The following is a 5,741-nucleotide window of genomic DNA, read 5'->3' as shown; positions in this document are numbered from 1 at the left end:
GATGCCCTCAGCAATAACCATCAGGAAACTTTGAAAGAGACAAAGCTTGTTACTTACAAGTCCTAGAAATCATGTAGCACACCTGGGGTCGCACAGGGTCATGGGATAGAGAGAGAGAGATCTTAGGGTTCTGCTTTTATTGGGATAGAGAATGGGAGCCTAGGGTTTAACGGGCTCACTCTTTATTGGTGACTTTGAAACATAAGAGCAGGAATTTAAAGCAAGTGAAGAGAAAATACAAGTAGTCCAAATGGTCAGTTATCTAAGGAGCTTGGGGGTGGGGATCAGCCTGGTTCTTTAGTTGTATGGCTGGCAATGTTCATTCAAAATATCTGAAGTGGCTGCCTCGGTCACTAAAGCTTAAATCTGACACTTGCCTTTACCAAAACAAACAAACAAAACCAACTGTGAGGGCTTATGCTACACACCTAGAATAAGGCAGTGACAGAAGTGGTAGCAATAAACACCTTCTTGAGAGATATTACAAAGAAGGATGGCATGCATATTTCATGCCTGCATCAGCCTAAGCATCTTAATCTGTAATTTTATGCCCTGGAAATACCAGGTAGCTTGCTGAAAGAAAGCTCCACTGTGCCTCAGCCCCCTCCGCACCACCACTCCCCAGTAGTTTTTCCTACTACTCAAAGGCTTGTCTGCAAAGGTTCAAAGACAAACCTTTGCAAGCCAACCTTTGCAAACAAACCTTTGAGTAGTAGGAAAAACTTAAGGGAACTCTCAAAGGCTAAGCCTTCAGAGTTCCTTCTTTGTTATCTGGATCTTGTCTCCTGGTGGCAATACTGTGGAATTATTTTGGTCTGGCTTACATTAGGTGGGAATGAAACTTTTCTAGATCCCAGCATCACTATTTCCAAAGATAATGATAACCTTGTATAGGAGACACCAAGTCTTCCATAGAAAGTAACCTGGCCTGTCAACACCAGCATCAATTGCATTTCCAATTGAGTTCATGATACCTTCTGAGATGTTAATTTACAAGGTGATATTTTTTTAAATGTATAATTTAACAGAAGAAAAAGAAAACACCCTCTAATCAGACTCCCTAAATAATGAACAGAGGAGAGGAAAAAGTGAAACTATGTTTCTCCAGGTAGCTTCATCCTGAAATATACACACTTAATTTGAACCCAGCAGATTTTTGTGAAAATGCTATACTTTGTAACTCTAGAAAATTATAAATTAAAGTTGGCATTAATCGACATTCAGGTATTTTATATTTAAGATAGTTCTTCACATAAAATAAGACTAATGGACAACATAAACGCCCATCACATATGTTCCTGAAATTATTGTTTTGTAGTTTCTGGATTCACATCGTATTCATTTCAAAATGACTGATGTATTCTAGCTATCAATTGTCTCATGGCCTCTTTCACCTCTTTGTTCCTCAGACTGTAGATCAGAGGGTTCAACGTGAGGATCACCACTGTGCAGAAGACAGACACCACTTTAATATGTTCAGGTGAGTGGCTCGACTTCGGTATGATGTAAACAAATGTGACTGTCCCAGAAAACAAAGTAACTGCAGTGAGGTGGGAAGTGCAAGTAGAGAAGGACTTGTGCCTTCCCTCTGTAGAGTGTATCTTCAGGATTGAGTGGAGGATGTACAGATATGAAACTGTTTTGGTGAACAGTGTGATTACAGTGACTGACCCAGCTGAGATGGCAGGAGATATTTCAGCAACATAATAAACATGGGTACAAGAAAGCTTCACTAGTGGTGGCAGGTCACAGAAGAAATGCTTGATTTTATTTGGTCCACAGAAACTCAGACTCAATAAACATCCGATAAATGATGAAGCATTCACACATCCTCCAAGATAGGAAGCAATCAGTAAGATGATGCAGACCCTGGGAGACATGTGTGTAGAGTAGAGAAGTGGGAAGCAGATGGACACATAATGATCATAGGCTACGGCAGCCAACAGGAAGCACTCACCTGTTCCAGAGATAACATCAGAGCCAAGCTGAGCTATGCAGCCAGTGACAGGATAGTAGTTCTTTCTTTTAGGAAACTCACAATCATAATAGGTGTGACTGATGAGGAGTACCCAAGGTCCACAGAGACCAAATGGCTGAGGAAAAGGTACATTGGGGTGTGAAGCTGAGGGCTTCTTTGGATTAACATGATTATGTTGGTATTGCCCAACATGGTAGCAACATAGATTCCAAGAAGAACCACAAAGAAAATGGAAAAAGTATAGGACTCTCTGTTAACCCCCAAATAATGAATTCTGTCATCATTGTGTGGTTTCCAAGCTCTATCTTATTTGGAATGATGCCTGTTGAAATAAAACCCAGTGGATATTAAAATGAATTGAATGATCTCATAATTAATATATTTACTTTACCAGCCAACCTATCAGAAAATCAAAACATCGACCTCACTTTTGTCTAATGCTTTCACTTTACGAAATGTTTCCAAATGTATTTATATTATGCATGATTTGAGAATGTTAATGTCCATTACCTTAAGGCCAGAAATACTCACAAAGGGACCAGTGACTCAGATCAGAACACAGCACTCACGTTTGTATCATTTGATCAATTCAGGTTGTTGAATGAACACTTACAGCAATTGTATTATTAATTATACTTTAGGTACTGTATAGACCTAACAAAAGAATACATTTCATAGTCATACATGAGTAAGGTATATATTAGAATACGTTGACAAAATGCCTACATGTGTATATTATACCAGCCACATGAGAGCAAAAGAGTAATACACAAATGTAAAAAATATCAAGAAGTCTTTTCACCTAACAAAAAATTAATGAGTATGTTTAATCATAAAAATGCAAAAATTGGGGCTTCCCTGGTGGCGCAGTGGTTGAGAGTCCACCTGCCGGTGCAGGGGACGCAGGTTCACGCCCCAGTCTAGGAAGATCCCACATGCCGCGGAGCGGCTGGGTGTGTGAGCCATGGCCGCTGAGCCTGTGCATCCGGAGCCTGTTCTCCGCAACAGGAGAGGCCACAACAGTGAGAGGCCTGTGTACCGCAAAAAACAAAAAAATTTTCCAACAAACAAAAGCCTAGGACCAGATGGCTTTACAGGCGAATTCTATCAAACATTTAGAGAAGAGCTAACACATATCCTTCTCAAACACTTCCAAAATATAGCAGAGGGAGGAACACTCCCAAACTCATTCTACGAGGCCACCATCACTCTGATACCAAAACCAGACAAAGATGTCACAAAGAAAGAAAACTATAGGCCAGTATCACTGATGAACATAGATGCAAAATCCTCAACAAAATACTAGCAAACAGAATCCAACAGCACATTAAAAGGATCATACACCATGATCAAGTGGGGTTTATCCCAGGAATGCAAGGATTCTTCAGTATATGTAAATCAATCAATGTGATACACTATATTAACAAATTGAAGGAGAAAAAACATATGATCATCTCAATAGATGCAGAAAAAGCTTTGGACAAAATTCCAAAAACCCTCCAGAAAGTAGGCATAGAGGGAACTTACTTCAACTAAATAAAGGCCATACCTGGCAAACCTACAGCCGACATTGTTCTCAATGGTGAAAAACTGAAACCATTTCCTCTAAGATCAGGAACAAGACTAGGTTGCCCACTCTCACCACTGTGTTCAACATAGTTTTGGAAGTTTTAGCCACAGCAATCAGAGAAGAAAAACAAATAAAAGGAATCCAAATCAGAAAAGAAGTAAAGCTGTCACTGTTTGCAGATGACATGATACTATACATAGAGAATCCTAAAGATGCTACCAGAAAACTACTAGAGCTAATCAATGAATTTGGTAAAGTAGCAGGATACAAAATTACTGCACAGAAATCTCTTGCATTCCTATACACTGATGCTGAAAAATATTAAAGAGAAATTAAGGAAACACTCCCATTGACGATTGCAACAAAAGGAATAAAATACCAGGAATAAACCTACGTAAGGAGACAAAAGACCTGTATGCAGAAAATTATAAGACACTGATGAAAGAAATTAAAGATGATACAGACAGATGGAGAGATATACCATGTTCTTGAATTGGAAGAATCAACACTGTGAAAATGATTCTACTACCCAAAGCAATCTACAGATTCAATGCAATCCCTTTCAAACTACCAGTGGCATTTTTCACAGAACTAGTACAAAAAAACTCACAATTTGTATGGAAACACAAAAGACCCCAAATAGCCAAAGCAATCTGGAGAAAGAAAAGTGGAGCTGGAGGAATCAGGCTCTCTGACTTCAGACTATACTACAAAGCTACAGTAATCAAGACAGTATGGTACTGGCACAAAAACAGAAATATAGATCAATGGAACAGGATGGAAAGCCCAGAGATAAACCCACACACATATGGTCCCCTTATTATTATTATTATTTTTTTTTTTGCGGTACGTGGGCCTCTCACTGTTGTGGCCTCTCCCATTGCAGAGCACAGGCTCCAGACGCGCAGGCTCAGCGGCCATGGCTCACGGGCCCAGCCACTTCGCAGCATGTGGGATCCTCCTGGACCGGGACACAAACCCGTGTCCCTTGCATTGGCAGGCGGACTCTCAACCACTGCGCCACCAGGGAAGCCCGGTCACCTTATTTTTGATAAAGGAGGCAAGAATATACAGTGGAGAAAAGACAGCCTCTTTAATAAGTGGTGCTGGGAAAACTGGACAGCTACATGTAAAAGAGTGAAATTAGAACACTCCCTAGCACCATACACAAAAATAAACTCAAAATGGATTAAAGACCTAAATGTAAGCCCAGACACTATAAAGCTCTTAGGGGAAAACATAGGAAGAACAGTCTATGACATATATCACAGCAAGATCCTTTTTGACCCACCTCCTAAAGAAATGGAAATAAAAACAGAAACAAATGGGACCTAATGTAACTTAAAAGCTTTTGCACAGCAATGGAAAACAAAAGCAAGATGAAAAGACAGCCCTCAGAACAGGAGAAAATATCTGCAAATGAAGCAACTGACAAAGGATTAATCTCCAAAATTTACAAGCAGCTCATGCAACTCAATATCAAAAAAACAAACAACCCAGTCCAAAAATTGGAGGAAGATATAAATAGACATTTCTCCAAAGAAGGCATACAGATTTCCAACAAACACATGAAAGGATGCTCAACATCACTAATCAGACCCATTAGTGAAATGGTCTGATTAGTGAAATGGTCTCTAAACCCCATTAGAGAAATGCAAATCAAAACTATAATGAGGTATCACCTCACACCTGTCAGAATATCCATCATCAAAAAATCTACAAACAATAAATGCTGAAGAGGGTGTGGAGTAAAAGGTACCCTCTAGCACTGTTGGTGGGAATGTAAATTGATACAGCCACTATGGAGAACAGTATGGAGGTTCCTTAAACAACTAAAAATAGAACTATCATATGGCCCAGCAATCCCACTACTGGGCATATACCCTGAGAAAACCATAATTTAAAAAGAGTCATGTACCACAATGTTCATTGCAGCTCTGTTTACAATAGCCAGGACATGGAAGCAACCTAAGTGTCCATCGACAAATGAATGGCTAAAGAAGTTATGGCTCATATATACAATGGAATATTACTCAGCCATAAAAAGAAACGAAATTGAGTTATTTGTAGTGAGGTGGATGGACATAGAGTCTGTCATACAGAGTGAAGTAAGTCAGAAAGAGAAAAACAAATACTGTATGCTAATTCATATATATGGAATCTAAAAAAAAAAAAAAGGTACTGATGAACCTA

At 39.4% G+C, this 5,741-nt stretch overlaps 1 pseudogene; it reads right to left on the bottom strand.

Annotated features, from left to right (window-relative positions):
- Positions 1-1,343: 1,343 nt before the first annotated feature.
- On the bottom strand, positions 1,344-2,262 carry LOC103075086 (olfactory receptor 481-like; annotated as a pseudogene).
- Positions 2,263-5,741: the final 3,479 nt, after the last annotated feature.

The sequence above is a fragment of the Lipotes vexillifer genome, unplaced genomic scaffold (genome assembly GCF_000442215.2).
Source record: "Lipotes vexillifer unplaced genomic scaffold, Lipotes_vexillifer_v1.1 scaffold61, whole genome shotgun sequence".
NCBI lineage: Eukaryota > Metazoa > Chordata > Mammalia > Artiodactyla > Lipotidae > Lipotes > Lipotes vexillifer.
Note: the sequence above shows the minus strand (reverse complement) of the source record. Positions and strands in the feature narration are given on the sequence as shown.